The sequence below is a fragment of the Scyliorhinus torazame genome, chromosome 16 (assembly GCF_047496885.1).
Source record: "Scyliorhinus torazame isolate Kashiwa2021f chromosome 16, sScyTor2.1, whole genome shotgun sequence".
Taxonomy (NCBI): Eukaryota; Metazoa; Chordata; class Chondrichthyes; order Carcharhiniformes; family Scyliorhinidae; genus Scyliorhinus; species Scyliorhinus torazame.
In genome coordinates, this window is record NC_092722.1 from 105,058,704 (window position 1) to 105,076,162 (window position 17,459).

General features: G+C 53.4%; 1 long non-coding RNA gene across 1 annotated transcript in view; it reads right to left on the reverse strand.

Annotated features, from left to right (window-relative positions):
• The window catches only part of LOC140392397 (uncharacterized), a 56,285-nt gene extending 39,048 nt beyond the window's left edge, over positions 1-17,237 (reverse strand). Inside the window, exon 1 of the long non-coding RNA XR_011935330.1 lies at positions 17,177-17,237. This is a non-coding gene — a long non-coding RNA (uncharacterized lncRNA). The remainder of the gene's footprint in view (positions 1-17,176) is intronic.
• Between the last annotated feature and the right edge of the window lie 222 nt (positions 17,238-17,459).

A 17,459-nucleotide genomic window follows, 5' to 3' on the forward strand; every position in this document is an offset into this window, starting at 1 on the left:
TCATTTTAGTTTTGGAGAAGCTGCAATCACAGCAGGATGTGTGTGAACCTCTGCAAGCTTATGAGTGTCCATTTGCTGATTTCAACGTGGTAACTGTTCTCAGTAGTGAAGTTAAGCCTGATGTGCTTCTGTAAAAAGGTGTTTTTAAGTCTTATGGATGTTAAAAGGAAAGCTTAAAGGATTACTTAGTGTTGTAGTCTTTGGGGGTTGTATTTGAATTAATGGTTGCTAAGATGTTCACTGTATATTTTAAAAAGTTAATTTGATTTCATAGAATAAACATTGTTTTGCTTTTAAAAATACTTTTCCATTTCTGCTGTACCACACCTGTAGAGTGGGCCATGTGCTCCCCATACCACAATCTAGTAAAAGTTGTGGGTCAGGTGAACTCCATGATATACTTTGGGGTTCTCTAAATCCTGGCCCATAACAGTTGAAATATCTAAAAGCAATCTTATATATTGGAACAAGCCTTTTTAGGTATTTACACTAACAAAAGCTCAAGATGCTGGCTTAAATACAATTACTTGTCCTTGAGGTCTCCTGCCAACTTAGCAGATAAATCTTCTATCCTAGGTAGAGGACATTTATCTACTTTAGCCGCCCTGTTCACCATCACCTTGTAATCACTGCAGATTCGGACTGTGCGGTCCGGCTTCAACACTGGGACAACAGATGCTGCCCACTCTGAAAACTGTATCGGAGTAATTACCCCCAGATCTTCCAGACACTTCAACTCCACCTCGACTTTCTGGTGTAGAGGATAAGGCTCCGGTCTGGCGCCAAAAACTTTGGTGTTGCTTCCGGCTCTACACAGATCTTTGCCTTCACACCTTTGATTCATTCTAATTCTTTCTGGAAGACCTTGTGGTATCTCTGTAGAAGCTCCTTTGAAAACCACATTGGTTATTCTGAATATTCCTACCGAATTCAATTTGAGTTTCTTCAGCCAGACCCACCCCATGAAGCTTGGCCTTTTCCCCCTTCATAACAATTAAAGGCAGCTGGGCTAACTGCTGTTGACATGATACTGGTACGGATGCCATCCCCAATATCTTCAGTGCCAAAGCACTGCTGAGATTCACAGGCTGCAGCCCTCCCTGCAGATATGTAACTGTCTGCTCCCCCACTACTTTGGCAGCTACCCCTGTATCAACCTCCATTTTGAGTGGACGACCATTGACAACAGGGTTGATATCAATCAGGGGGGGTTACTTAATCTCACCATGTTAAGATGTATACTTCTATTTTCCTCAAGCTGGCTCATTGGAGTCGCCATCATTTTTCGAGGGAACTTGTAGGCTGCCTCTGCACCTAGCTTGGAGATGATCTTTCTCATTATATGCAAAACAGCTGAAATTCTTCAATTAGCATCTGTCATTGGAATGCTCTCCCCCATCACGGTAACAAGCCTTTAATCCTTCTGACTGCCTTTCACTTTTGTTCTTTTCTGACTCTGCTGCTCCATCACTTCGGGTACGTCAAAGAGCCTCTGTTTCGTGCCATAACTGGTACACCTCAGTCTGCACACTTTGCAATCCGAAAGAGCTCTGCTCAGCGCTTTCAGTTGCTTGAGCCAATTGTACCTACTTGTCCAAGGATATCTTGGTTTCTGCCAGCATCTTCTTCTGAATATTCGGTCACGCAGCATGTCGCTGAGAGAAGTTCCAAATTCATGATGTTCCGACATTTGTTAAACTCTGGCTACAAAAGCAGATAGCCAGGATCTCTAATGACTGTATGGAATTTACAGTGCTGCATAATATTGGAGGCTCAGGGATTGCAAATATCGAAGCCATTCGACATATTGGCCCCAATGTTTAACCTCCGGATCAAATGGATCAATTTGCCCGAATATTGGCATTGCTAACCCACTGCTGATGATCTTTTACATTTTCAGAACTCTAAGTGGCCACTCTTGCCCCCCGCCTCCCTCCCACACACACACCTTCCGCTTCCAATTTTTGCCGAGTTTCCTTCCACTGGCTTGATTTATTCTCGTTGCTAATGTTTATTGCGAAGTAAGCGGTGAGGCAGTATTTAATCACAATGGTGATTTATTTAACTAAGAAGAACTATAAACACAGAACAGTGCAACTACGACATGGTTTTGTCCCCACAACCTCCAGGCTACTAACTCTGACAAAACCCAACAGCCAGAACTGGGTCTAAACACCTGTTAAGTTAATGCTCCATTCCCCCTGGACTCAGGGACTGTCACATGGCCTGCGAAGCACACCTCTTAAAGGGGCCATGCTACCACAGCAAAGTTTGGATCTCTTAAGATTTTCATGTTGGTGAGATCCCAATTAGCATAGACACAGGTTTCCTGTTCAATTAGGGGTGCTGACTGGGCTCTCAAAGCTGGAGGGCAAATCAGAGATCTTTCAATTCAAGAGAATTGTCTGATGGATATAAAGGTGAAGGAACTAAAAGACTTTTCAACAGGCAGCTTCCTTCTCAGGAACTGTTCGAAAATTTTAAATAAAAGAGGGAAAAAGCAGCCATAATTGTTCATCGGTCAATCTGTTCTGAGTCTATTTCATTTAGCACAGTGGTAGTGTCAACGACTCAATGGAGGGTATCCTCAATGTGAAAATAGGACTTCATCTCCACAAAGATTGTGCGATGGTCTCTCCAACCAGCACTGTCATGGACAGATGTATCTGTGATGGTGATGAGGATGAGATTGAGTAGGTTTTTCCCTCTTGTTGGTTCCCTCACTAACACCGCTGGTGCACAATGGCAGATGTGTCCTGCAGGACTCAGCCAGCCCAGTCAGTAGTGATAACAAGCCATTCTTGATGAACATTGTCATTCCCCACCCAGAGTACATTCTGTACCCCAACCACCATCAATGTTTCTTGCATTTGATACTCAACATGAAGGAGTGTGGATCCATCAGTTGAGGGGAGGCAGTAGGTGGTAATCAGCAGGAGGGTACATCTCCAAATATGACCTAATCACTTGAGACTTCACGTGGTCTGGAGTAGATGTTGAGGAATCTGAGAACCACTCTCTCGCAACAGTTTACCACTGTGCCACCAACTCTGGTGGGCCTGTCCTGCCGATGGGACAAGACATACCCAGGGATGGTGATAGAGCAATGTGGGTCATTGGCTGCAAGCTGAACATGGCTCTGACAAATCTATGGGACATCTAGAGCCATAGAAACATATAAAAGATACAGCACAGAAGGGGGGCCAATCAGCCTATCTTGTCCATGCCGACCCAAAGACACACAGGCACCCTTTCTACTCCCATTTTCCTGCACACAGCCCATAAGCCGGCATCTTAAGGTACTTTTTAAAAAAGGTTGCAAGTCTCTGCCACCTTCACCAATTCAGGCAGTAAATCCCGGACACTCACCATCCTCTTCCAATTTTACCAAATGTCCCCAACTGTTGGTGAGAAGTTCTTTGTCGGATTTGTTTAACAAAGGCACTGCCAGCTCAGTCAAATAAATTCAACCAAGTCGGAAAGAATGAGCATTAAATTAAACTAAGCATTGCAGAATCAAGAATAAATTAAATTAAAGAATGAACAATGCATTAAACCAAGTCTGAAGGAAGGAGTAATATATTACATTGGAAAAATGAACAATGCACTGAACTAAGTATTAAAAATGAGCAAGCACTGAAGAATGAACTTAGAACTGAGGAACAGGGAATGAATTTAATGAAGAATTTAAGAATGAACACTACATTAACCTAAGAGTTACAGATTGAACGATGAACAATTATGGCAATATCATTTTTATTCTCAGATCAATCAAATACAGCCTCTTTATTATTTTCAATATCTGTCTCCCGTTACACAATCCAAAGGGAAAATGTCTTTAATTCTGTAAACATGAATATTTATGTCACTCCAGAAGGCTCTTATAAATATTCATATTTAGGACAGTAACTATTAACCAGAAAATGGCATCTGACACCTTACCTTCTATCATTTTACAGTTCCTTGATCTTTCATATCTCAGCTACAGTTCTATGATTCAGTCGGGACAAACACAGCAGCAAATGTTAAGCATTGCTGTCATATAAAATATATCTTAAGGTGTATCTATATCACACACACATGTACAATACATATGTACACACATGCACGTGCAACAAATTATATTTATACAGCACCTTTAGCATTTAAAACTCCCAGGATGCTTCACAGGAGCATTTTAAAACAGACACCCAGCCAATGTTTGGTCTGATGATCAAAAACTTTGTCAAGGCGATGGGTTTTAAAGGCTGCCTGATAAAAGGAAAGCTATGTAGAGAGGTAAAGAGATGCAGGCAGACATCCAAAACTTGGGGTCTCGGCAGGTAACGGCACTGCTACTGATGGTGGAGCGATTAATTCAAGGGCGCACAAGGGATCAGATTTAGAGAGGTGCAGGTATCTCAACATTTGAGGGGATTACAGTGATTGAGAAGGGCGGGGTCATGGAGGATGTTATAGCCCCCATGTGACGTGTGGGGATGACCCCTTCGATCTCCCCATGGGGCTCGTGGAATTTGAGCTCCCCCGCTGAGGGGAGGAGATCCAACAGGGGGGGTGCTCGTTTATTCGCCGAGATAAAAGAAGGAACCTGCATCGCAGGATGGTCCCGGCTGGGAATTGGAGTATAGCTTAGTTGCCGTATTTCCTAACTGTGTGTAGGAAATAAACTACTTTTGATTTGCCTTCCTTATTAACTATAATTGAGGGGCTTGGGAGCGGCACGGTGATGTAGTGGTTAGCACTGCGGCCTCATGGCGCCGAGGATCTGGGTTCGATTCCGGCCCCGGGTCACTGTCCATGTGGACTTTGCACATTCTCGCCGTGACGTCATGGACTTCACCCCCATAACCCAAATGAGGCTAGGTCCACCAACAAAACAGAAGAAAGTAAAACAAACTGAGGGAAAAAGCCACTCCTGTTAGGGGTACTGCCCAAACATAACAAAGATCAACGGAAACTTAAAAAACATCAAATAAGAGTGCAGTTAAAGGGGTCAATAAAGCACTCCAACCCCTGCGGTGCCCACCGGGCACAGAAGGCCTCTCTTGCTCACTTTCTCGGGACACCCAGCTGCGAATGTAGCAGTGGAAGAGGAGCAGACAGTCTGGCTGGACGACCCTCTCGGTTGCCCGCTGCCTGCACCTATAAATGGCGCGCTTCGCCAGGCCCAGGAGCAGGTTCACAAGGAGGTCCTCTGCCTTTCTCCGCACCGGGTGCCCGTAGATAAGGAGCGTGGGGCTGAAGTGCAAACAAAACTCCAGCAAAAGATTGGTTAGAAAACTAAAAAGGAAGTGCAGCCTAAAACATGTAACATAGACATGGTCCACGGACTCCACAAGGCCGCAAAAATGGCAGGCTTCGTGGGAGTCCATGAACTGGTGCAATCAGTGATTGTACGGCACTGCTGCATGCAACACCCTCCACCCCAGGTCCCCAAGATTTAGGGTGCGGATTCCTCCATAGAGGGATCTCCAGTGGGGACCTCCGCTGCCGGACGGCAACAAGGCACGCCATGGCGTATCCGGACGACGGGCGAGGGTAAGGAGGTGAAGGGTGTGCAGCAGCAGCCCGTACAGGAAACCCCACAGCGCAGTGCGAAGAGGCACTGAGGGTATTTCCGTGAGGCGGCTAGGATTGTGAGGCACCAGCCCACAAGGGAGGTTTCGGGGCCTGGGACCAATGTGGAATTCCGTCCGGGCAGGGTTTCGCACAGACAGGATACCACCACACACTTGTGCATCCTCGAAACCACGAGTGCCATCGGGGCCGAGCACAACCGTTTTGAGGTATCGGATGGCATTGGCCGCGAGCCGGACATCCACCGGCGCACGTTGTGCTAACTCGTGGGGTGTCATCGAGCCCACTCCTCCGCCACCCAGCACATCCCCGATCCTGGTAACCCCGGCAGCCACAGCTCACTCCTCTGCCAGCCACTCAAAATGGTATTTTTGGAGGTGCGGATCCCTGACGACAGCCACCACTCCTGACGGGGGGGAGCTGCGGTGCGAGGCGGCCATGTTCCAGACTTTGAGCAGGTCCTGATAAAAGACGGGCAGCGCCTGCAGAGGGTAACGAAGACCCTGCAGATCTATGAACAGGAGCTGCACGTCATAATTCAGGCTGTGCATCTGACGGAAGAAATGCGTCGCCAGGGCACACCATCGTGGAGGGGGCTCAACTTAAAGGTCTCGCTGCAGCGTCTGAAGGCGGAAGGTCGTCACCTGGGTGCGAAGCCACACCAACGCCTGGCTGCCCTCCCTAAGTGGGAGACTCAGAACCTCAGCAGCGACCCAGTGCAGTCTCTTGTCCCAGAAGAACTCTACAAGCATTCTCTGGATCTTTTTGACAAAGTCAGGGGGAGGGGTCAAAGTGACCAGCCGGTACCACAACATGGAGGCCATCAGCTGGTTTATAACGAGAACTCGACCTCTGTAAGACAGCACTCGGAGCAGTCCTGTCCAACGTCTCAAGCGAGCGGTGACCTTGGCCTCCAGCTCCTGCCAGTTAGCCGGCCAGGATTCCTCAGCCGGGCAAAGCTGGACTCGCAAATAGAGGAGGCTGGTCCTGCTCCAGGTGAAAAGCCTGAGCTCCTCAGGGAGGGGGGCCGTCTTCCACGGATCGACCAGGAGTCCGGAACATTTGGGCCAGTTAATCCTGGCAGAGGACGCGTCAGAATACACAGCCTGCACTCTCGCATCCTCCGCAGGTCAGCAGGGTCAGTGAACATGAGGAGCACGTCATCAGCGTAAGCCGAAAGGACCACCCCCAGCCCATGCAGAAGCAGTCCCGACAGCCTCCTCCGCAGGAGGCGCAGAAAAGGCTCCACGCAAATAGAATAGGCCAGACAAAGGGCAGCCCTGACGCACTCCTCTCTCAAAGCGAAGGGGCGCCGACAGGGACCCGTTAACCTTCACGAGATAATCTGCGGCAGTGTACAGAAGTCGGATCTGGGCGACAAATTGCGTCCCAAACCCAAATGCTTGTAGAATCCCGAATAAATATTCGTCATCCACCCTGTCGAATGCCTTCTCCTGTTCAAGGGACAGGAAGGCGCTCGACATACCAGCCCTCTGGGAATGATGGAGCAAGGCCCGGACCAGATGGATATTGTCATGGATCGTGCAGCCGGGATCGTGTAGGATTGGTCAGGGTGGATCATGTGGTCCAGCACGGTGCCAAAGCGCAAACTCATTGCCTTGGCGAAAATCTTATGTACATGCTGAGGAGGGAGACCGGACGCCAGTTTATAAGGTGGTGGAGATCCCCCCTCTTTGGCAGCAAGGTAATGGGGGCTCTGTGCCATGAGAGGGGCATCTCCCCGGTTTCAATACTTTCCCCCAGGACCCCTGCATAGTCGCTCCCCAGGACGTCCCAGGACGCCCTGAAGAACTCCATGGTCAGCCCGTCCTCCCTCGGGCTTTGCCCCTGGACAGGCTGTCGAGGGCGCCGGTCATCTCCCACAAGTTTTTGGGGTATCAAGACTACCGGCGCCCTCCGGGCCAACCTGCGGCAGGTCCTCCCACAAAGCTCTGCAAGCATCCTCGCTGGATGGATCCGGAGAGAAGAGAGCACTGTAGAAGCTTCGGATTTGGGCCCGAGCCACCTCTGGATCCGAGACGAGGGACCCGTCTTTGGCCAGCATCTGGACGGAGCTGCTGATGGACCCCGCTCCTTTTTTCCAGCGTGTAGAAGAAGGGGGAGCTGCGGTCCATGTCCCTAAGGATCTGGATCCGTGACCTCACATAGGTGCCCCGGGACCCGACAAGTTGCAGGTCCCAGAGTGCGCCCTTCTTCTCTCTGTTCACCAGCCGCAGGGCCGGGTCTTCAACCAGGCTGACCGAGACGTGACTCCAGGGCGAGCACCTCCTTTTCCAACTCCTCAACCCTGGATTTCCACCTCTTTGTCGACCCCCTCGCATACTCCTGACAGAAGGTACGCACGTGAGTCTTGCCCATGTCCCACCATAGCCTCAAGGAGGGGAAGTGTGGTAGTATGCATTAGGGGTCATGTGGGACTGTGAAGCCGTGATGTCATTGGCTGACAGATCCCGGGTCCTGGTTGGCTGTTGACCTCTAGCTCCGCCCTGAAGGCGGAGTATAAGAACCAGGAGTTCTCCCCCGCAGGCCAGTCTGTTACTGAACTGCGGGGAACAAGTCACGCTTAATAAAGCCTCATCGACTTCACCTCTATTCGTCTCTCGGGAGTCTTTGTGCGCTACAATTTATTAAGCGTGCTTAAAGGACTATGGAGCTCAGGATCATCCCGGAATGCCTGAGGATCAGCCCCCACGCAGTGAACTCAGCAGCAGTTTTTAAACACTGGCAGACTTGTTTCGAAGCATACCTCCGAACGGCCCCCGGCCGGGTCACAGAAGACCAGAAACTACAGGTCCTGCACTCGAGGGTAAGCCCGGAAATTTTCCCTCTCATCGAAGACGCAGAGGATTTCCAGACGGCGTTCGCAGCACTAAGGAGCATCTATGTTCGCCCAGTGAACCAGATCTACGCACGCTACCAACTCACAATGAGACGGCAAAGTCCCGGAGAATCGCTGGACGAATTCTACGCCGCGCTGCTAATTTTGGGACGGGCCTGCAGCTGCCCGCCGGTAAACGCGATTGAACACATGGACATATTGATGCGCGATGCTTTTGTCGCAGGTATGAACGCTCCCCAAATCCGCCAAAGACTTTTGGAAAAAGAGTCGCTGGGACTCTGAGGCACGGGCCCTTGCAGCCTCCCTGGATGTAGCCGCGCGAAACGCCCGCGCGTACGGCCCAGACCACGTGGCAGCCCCTTGGGCTCCGTGGACCCCCGTCGCGACAAACCCCCCCCCACCCCACGGGCTTGCGCGGTTCAGACTCCAAGTCGTCCCGGGGGGGCCCGCTGCTATTTCTGCGGCCAGGCGAAACACCCCCGGCAGCGCTGCCCGGCCCGCGCAGCGATTTGCAAGAGCTGCAGGAAAAAGGGGCATTTTGCGGCTGTGTGCCGGTCCCGGGAGGTCGCCGCGGTCCCAGGAGAAGAACATAGAACATGGAACATAGAAAATACAGCACAGAACAGGCCCTTCGGCCCACGATGTTGTGCCGAACCTTTGTCCTAGATTAATCATAGATTATCATTGAATTTACAGTGCAGAAGGAGGCCATTCGGCCCTTTGAGTCTGCACCGGCTCTTGGAAAGAGCACCATACCCAAACTCAACACCTCCACCCAAGCAGTCCTGCGCGTTTCTAACGCTCCCCAACCCCCCCCAACGCCCTATGTACGACCCGCAGGCGCAGCAATTTTGGGTCCCGGCCACCGCTGTCCCCGGAGAACAAGGAGTCCTGCGCGTTTCAAACGCTCCCCAACCCCCCCAGCGCCCCATGTGCGACCCGCATGCGCTGCCATTTTGGGTCCCGGCCACCACGAGGGGAGGAGGGGCGCCGCCATCTTGGGACCCCCCAGCCCTGTGCGACGCATGGGGGCGGCCATTTTGTCCACCCCCGCCGCCATCTTGTGACCCCCCAGCCATGTGCGATACATGGGGGCGGCCATTCTGTTCACCCCGCCGCCATCTTGGACGGCAACAATGGACCCCAGCATCGACGCTTCAACGGGGTTCGAGGAAGACGCTGAAGCACTATGACCACGTCTGGCCTCAATGATGCTGGACCAAACACGGCCCCGGACGCTCCAGACGACGACAACAACGGTGCTGATCAACGGGCACGTGACACCATGCCTGGTCGACTCCGGGAGCACAGAAAGCTTCATCCACCCCGGCACGGTAAGACGCTGTTTTTTGACCATCCGTCCCAGTGCGCAAAAGATTTCCCTAGCTGCAGGGTCCCACTCCGTACAGGTCAAAGGCTTCTGCATAGTGACCCTAACGGTGCAAGGGAGGGAGTTTAAAAACTACAGGCTCTACGTCCTTCCCCAACTCTGCGCGCCCACATTACTGGGATTAGACTTCCAGTGCAACCTGCAGAGCCTAACTTTCAAATTCGGCGGCCCAATACCCACACTCACTATCTGCGGCCTCGCAACCCTCAAGGTTGAGCCCCCATCCTTGTTTGCAAACCTCACCCCGGATTGCAAACCCGTCGCCACTAGGAGCAGAAGCAGACGGTACAGCGCCCAGGACCGGACATTCATTCGGTCCGAAGTCCAGTGGCTACTGAAGGAAGGCATAATCCAGGCCCGCAATAGTCCCTGGAGAGCACAGGTGGTAGTAGTAAAGACAGGGGAGAAGCAAAGGATGGTCATAGACTATAGCCAGACCATCAACAGGGACACACAGCTAGATGCGTACCCTCTCCCCCGCATATCCGACATGGTCAATCGGATTGCCCAATATAAGGTCTTCTCCACCGTGGACCTCAAGTCCGCCTACCATCAGCTCCCCATCCGCCCAAGTGACCGCAAGTACACAGCCTTCGAGGCAGACGGGCGATTATACCACTTCCTAAGGGTCCCATTTGGCGTCACAAACGGGGTCTCGGTCTTCCAACGAGAGATGGACCGAATGGTTGATCAACACGGGTTGCAGGCCACGTTCCCGTATCTCGACAATGTAACCATCTGCGGCCACGATCAGCAGGACCACGACGCCAACCTCCAAAAGCTCCTCCAGACCGCTAAAGCCTTGAATCTCACATACAACGAGGACAAGTGCGTTTTTAGCGCAAACCGGCTAGCCATTTTGGGATATGTAGTGCACAATGGGATAATAGGCCCCGACCCCGAACGTATGCGCCCCCTCATGGAATTTCCCCTCCCTCACTGCTCAAAAGCCCTAAAACGCTGCCTGGGGTTCTTTTCATATTACGCCCAGTGGGTCCCCCAGTACGCAGACAAGGCCCGCCCCCTAATACAGACCACGACCTTCCCTCTGTCGACAGAGGCTTGCCAGGCCTTCAGCCGCATCAAAGCGGATATCGCAAAGGCCACGATGCGCGCCATCGACGAGTCCCTCCCCTTCCAGGTCGAGAGCGACGCCTCCGATGTAGCTCTAGCGGCCACCCTTAACCAAGCGGGCAGACCCGTGGCCTTCTTCTCCCGAACCCTCCACCCTCCACGCCTCAGAAATCCGCCACTCCTCAGTGGAAAAGGAAGCCCAAGCCATAGTGGAAGCTGTGCGATATTGGAGGCATTACCTGGCCGGCAGGAGATTCACTCTCCTCACTGACCAACGGTTGGTAGATTTCATGTTCGATAATGCACAGCGGGACAAAATTAAAAATGACAAGATCTTAAGGTGGAGGATCGAGCTCTCCACCTTCAACTACAAGATCTTGTACCGTCCCGGAAAGCTGAACGAGCGGTCCGATGCCCTATCCCGCGGCACATGTGCCAACACACAAATAGACCGTCTCCAAGTCCTCCACGAGGACCTCTGCCACCCGGGGGTCACTCGGTTCTACCATTTTATATAGTCCCGCAACCTCCCCTACTCTGTGGAGGAGGTCCGTACAGTCACCAGGAACTGCCACATCTGCGCAGAGTGCAAACCGCACTTTTTCAGGCCAGATAGAGCACATCTGGTCAAGGCTTCCCGTCCCTTTGAACGCCTCAGTCTGGATTTCAAAGGGCCCCTCCCCTCCACCGACCGCAACGCATACTTCCTGAACGTGGTGGACGAGTACTCCCGTTTCCCCTTCGCCATCCCCTGCTCTGACATGACAGCGGCCACAGTCATTAAAGCCCTGAACACCATATTCACACTGTTCGGTTGCCCCGCATACGTCCATAGCGACAGGGGGTCCTCCTTCATGAGTTACGAGCTGCGCCAGTTCCTGCTCAGCAAGGGCATAGCCTCGAGCAGGACGACCAGCTACAACCCCCGGGGGAACGGGCAAGTAGAGAGGGAGAACGGCACGGTCTGGAAGACCGTCCTACTGGCCCTACGGTCCAGGGATCTCCCAGTTTCACGGTGGCAGGAGGTCCTCCTGGATGCCCTCCACTCCATCCGGTCGCTACTGTGTACCACTACTAACCAAACGCCCCATGAGCGCCTCCTTGTCTTCCCCAGGAAGTCCTCCTCTGGAACGTCGCTGCCGACCTGGCTGGCGGCCCCAGGACCCATCTTGCTCCGGAAACATGTGCGGGCGCACAAGTCGGACCCGTTGGTCGAGAGCGTTCACCTCCTCCACGCGAACCCGCAGTACGCCTACGTGGAGTACCTCGACGGCCGACAGGGCACGGTCTCCCTGCGAGATCTGGCACCCGCCGCCAACACGCACACCCCCCCGACACCTATCACCCCCCCGACACCTATCACCCCCTCCCTGCCACCGGCGCACCCCGCGACAGCCCCCTTCCCGGGAGGATCGGTCCTCCTCCCAGGTCCGACCAGAAGTGAAGCTGAAGCAGAAACCGTAAAGCTCCCGGAGGCGACAACACTGGAACAAGCACCACCACCACCAGGGCTGAGGCGATCGACAAGGACGACCAGACCGCCCGACCGACTTGTGGCATCGGTGTAACACTAGAATGTTGTGGACTTTAACGAGAATTTTTTTACCTTTTTTCCCTCTTACGAATACTGTAAATAGTTCAAAACAAAAAATACCCTGTACATACTGTGATGACATGCAAAAGTTTTTCCTCCCAGGACCAGCCTTGTAAACCTCTACCACCATGCGAAGCACCACCCCGCCGGGTTCATTTTTAACAAGGGGTGAATGTGGTAGTATGCATTAGGGGTCATGTGGGACTGTGAAGCTGTGATGTCATTGGCTGACAGATCCCGGGTCCTGGTTGGCTGTTGACCTCTAGCTCCGCCCTGAAGGCGGAGTATAAGAACCAGGAGTTCTCCCCCGCAGGCCAGTCTGTTACTGAACTGCGGGGAACAAGTCACGCTTAATAAAGCCTCGACTTCACCTCTATTCGTCTCTCGGGAGTCTTTGTGCGCTACAGGAAGCCTCCCCACTTCCTTCTCCAGCCGGTCCAGAAGTGACGAAACAAGCCCAGGAACCGCTCGTCCTCCTGCAGCAGTTTGTTAAAATGCCAGTACGCGGACCGCGACTGAGCGAGCCCTGCACACACAAGACGGTGGTCCGAGCACGGCACCTGCTGCACAGAGGCCGGCGGGACCCGGGGCAGGTACGCCCTTCAAATGTATCGGCGGGTGATTTTGGGTTCTCCAACCCCAGGCCTCACAAAATGAAGACGCTGGAGTCAGGATGGAGAGTCCGCCAGACGTCCAGCAAGTCAAAGAACCCGACCAGGTTCCTTAACTTCACCACCGCACGAGAGCTGCACTGGGCACCAAGGCGGTCCTTTGTCCCGAGGGTGCAATTAAAATCCCCCCAGGATGATGCACTCGCCCGCAGCGATTGTGCCAAGATGAGTGGACACTTGTTTGAAGAAAGCCGTCTGCTGGTGGCCAGCCTGGGGAGCATAGACATTCACAAAGAAAAGTACCTCGACCCTCCCCCGTGGACCGTCAAGTGCAGCAACCGACCTGGCACTGGCTCCTTGACCCCCAAGATCGCCGGCTGAAAATGTGGGGCCTACAAGATAGCCACCCCGCCTAGACGTGAGGTTAGGTGACTCATGTAGACCCCCCCTCGCCAGTCCCTGCTGCCGTTAATGTTGAGGCTGGCTGTGGTCACCTCCATGTCAGTAATAAAGTGCTACCTTCACCATTTCAGTGCTTGGAAGGAGCAGAGGATCGCGGGCCCCTCTGTCCCTCAGGAGTCCGGCGAGGAATGATTTCTGCCAGTGCTGCTCAGAAGTGTCCGCATCTCCCACCTCTTTAACGTAGGTGAGGGAAGACCGGATGAGCAGCGGCAAGTCCGACCACCGGTCGAGGGCTAGCTGCACTCGGTTTCAGCGACCGCGGTTTGCACACAGCAAATCCCGGAGTTCCCCTTGGGGGATGAGGGGCGACTCGGTGTCGGCCACAAGGGAGTCCATCATCTCGCTGCTGATGGACCCAAAATCATTCCCTGAGGGTGTAGCCACCTGGGTTGGCCACTTCCCGACTTGAAATGGAGGTCCGCAAAGAATGCAGGGAAATTCAGTCAAGTCAGGAAAAACTAGCAGGTGCAAAGTTTCCTGTGTATTAGAACTTGCAGAAACCCAGACAGCACTGAAACTAGCAACCATCCACATACTAATGAGCGATCTCTGGGACAATTGAAACATTTAAGATGAATAAGGCCAAGCCAGACTCCTCGGCGCCAGCAGGAGCCAAGACAAAGGAAGGCCAACGGACACCTAGGGACCGCCCAGCGATCAGGGAACTACTCCAGTATTGGAGAAATCGATCCAAGTGATCGGAACGTAGTCCAATCACTTGGAACCAGATACGGGGTCCGCCCCGAAAGGCGCAAAGCCCCCGGGGACTATAAAGTAGAGTCCCCAAGTTCAAATCGTCCTTCTTGGCAGGGTCACTCAGCAGCTCGAAACAACCCTTGACAGTGACCTGCCTAGCTGCCGCATCAACCAAGTAAGTCTCAAGTCAACGCACGCCACGAGATAGGCACTCCTAGCTACCTGTCCATACCATCTTTTGAATCCTGCAGACTCAGAATCGAATGAAAAGCTATTTGTTCCCCTGACCTGGTGGGCCAGTTCCGAAGCTAAGTATAGGCCTTTTAGTGTTAGAGATAGTCTAGTAAGTAGAGTTTATGCATGAGTAGTGATTGACTGTGTATAATAAATGTGTTTTGATTTGAAACGTACTAACTGGTGTATTGAGTTATTGATCAGCACTTGAACTCGTGGTGGTATCATAAAGATACCTGGCGACTCTAGAGCAAAGATTACAGAAACAGAGCAAATTAAGTAAAGACAAAACGAGGAACATTTAAGAGCCAACTAAAAGTTAGCAACAAGGGTGCCTCCCACCGAGCAACCTTTCTCCTCCGGGCAGTCGCCATCTGGGACCGAGTCCTCCGCCACATTGAGTGTGGCGGACGGCACGGTCCCACCAACCAGCCCTGGGTCTGCCTCGATCGTTGACAGACGGGTTCCTCATAGACTCCTCTAATTGTATCAGGCCAGAGTGAGGTGGCAGCTCAGGTCCCCCCTCCTCTTGTGACGCCGGGCCACCGGATAGACCCGTGAACAGTTCCGGAAAAAGCTCCGGGGTGGAGATGGGGCCTGCCAGCGTCGGAGGCTGGGATGGAGAGGGGAGGCGCTCCTCGCCACCACCATCCAATGACCCTGAGGTCAGGGAGCCACCACAGCCCTCCGGCATTGTAAAAAGCAACGTCTCTGGGGTGCAAAATGGCACCGGGCGGAATGGGCCCACGGGGGTCTCGTTCGCACCCTGCCCCGAGGTGACCTGTTCGGGGGGCTGCGACAGCTCAGGGGGCGACAAATGAAGGACTTCGTCTAATCTCTTCCGGGGGCGTGGTGTAATGTCGAGGGGCAGGGGTCGGAGCGCCACGCGCTCCGTTCCGAGGGGGGTCATGATGTTTCTCTCTCCCCCCTCCAAGGAGTGGCGCCGAAGGAATCTCCATTCTCTCAACGCCTCAACACTTTGCCCCTGGGTTCGAGATGTTGCCATCTTCTGCGCCGGCCTCTGAGCTCGGGCATCACCACCCCCCACCATTGCTGACCCATGCCAAAACGACATCCGGCCCAGTACCCGATGCTGAGGCGTCATTGGGCCCGGGATGAGCTTGAGTGTCCGCGGTGGCTCCAGGTCAGGGTCTCTAGGCTGATGGGGTTGGGGGTATTTGCAGCCGATCCCCGCCTTGCCTTCTTTCGGGTCTTGCGGCCTGGTGGATGCCCTCCCTCCTCCACTCCGGCAGCCGACCGGCCAGTCTACGCCAGAACGGTGTCCCCCTGTAGGGTCAGGGTGGTAATGCCAATGGAGGGGGAGGGGCTGCCGGTGCCACTCTCAGCCACCTTGGTGTCAGTGGTGACTTTGGAAGCTGGGCAGTTCTTCCGCACGTGCCCCACCTTCTTGCAGGCATGGCACTGCATGCCATCTGCAGACCAGAAGATGCGGAGGGTCTCCCCTAGATGGGAGCCCTGAATACCCCCTCTAATACATCCTCCTGGGCTAAGCGGATGAAAGCCTGGCGCCAGAAGGCGTAGATGTGCCTGAGGGGGGCGTCCTTCAGGCCGAGGGGGAGCGGCGCTACCTCAGAACGAACCTCCCCCAGTAGTTGGAGGTGGGGAAGGAGGAGCTCGGTAGGGAGGTAAGGCGGGACATTGGACAATATGACCTGCCCGGCAGTGACCTCAAGAGGGTCCACTGCCACATAGGTCCCGCCCACCACAAGCCCCTTTTCAATGATGAGGTGAACCGCACTCTCGGCCCTCAGGAAGAACACGACTTTCCCATACATTCGAGAGGCAGCCACAATGGCCGAGGGGCCGAGGGCCCCGGCCATTGTGCGAACGCACGCCTCTATGTTGTCGGTGGGGTGAGCGTAGCACTTTACACCCAGCTTTTGGGTCATCAACCGGAAAGGTGGCGGGGCTGCGAGAGCAGTAGAGGCCGAAGAGGCTATCACCCTCGCATAGGTGGCTCTGGCCGGCCCCGCCAGTGATGTAGGTGGAGTGGCCGTCAGGTCAAGTGCCACACCCACCCCAATGTGGGTTTTGTTGTGTTGGAATTTAATTGATGAAATAGATAGTGGGAAGGGTGGGGGGGGATGTTAGGGGAAGAGCGAGGTGGAATGACATACTCTCCCCCTTGGAAGGTATACGGGGGAGCAAAGCAGGGAAGGGAAGAGAAGAGAGAACAAGGAGCACTGTTGGAGGAGGGTAGCAGCACAGGAAGGTGTGGCACCGTAGATGGAATGGTGCCTGAGGTGAGAGACTCCTGAGACTCCGGGTGAAGCTGGAGGGTGGGAGGATTGGGGATCTTCAGCCCAGGAGCGAACCCAGAAAAAAAAAAACAGTCCGTGCTCCCACCCTAGGTCACCACACTGAGGTAAGTGATGCTGGTTGAAAGAAGTCTTTGGCCCAAGTAGGGCTCAGCAAAATACAGTCTGTGCTCCACCCTGGAACAACCACCCAATGGAACCGATCTCCTCCCTGCTGGTGTATGGGATCTTCAGCCTGGGAGGAGCCCAGCAACCACTCAATGTCCCCGTCCCCGTCCCGGAACAAGCTCACCAGATGGAATGAGGAAGGCCTGACCAGTTGGGAGAACCGGGGAGAACCGAGCCCACAGCCCGGCAGGGGCCCAGCAAACAAACAGTACAAAGGGGCTTTACTCCCACCTTGTTTTTGCAGCCACCTTCCTGTTGTTGTTGTTGTTTTTTCCCTCCTTCCTCTCTCCTTCCTCTCTCCCTTCACTCTCCACCCTCTCTCTCCTTCCTGCAGGCAAGTCAGCAACAGCCAGCACTCAGCGACAGAGACAGAGAGCAGCTGCAGCCACTCAAGGTGGATTGGCCACGCTAACTTGCCCCTTAATTGGAAATAATTTTTTAGAAGAAAATACAATTGAGGCGTTTGAAAACCAGGGGCAAGATTCTCTTTTGCTGAGACTGAGGGCTGGATTCT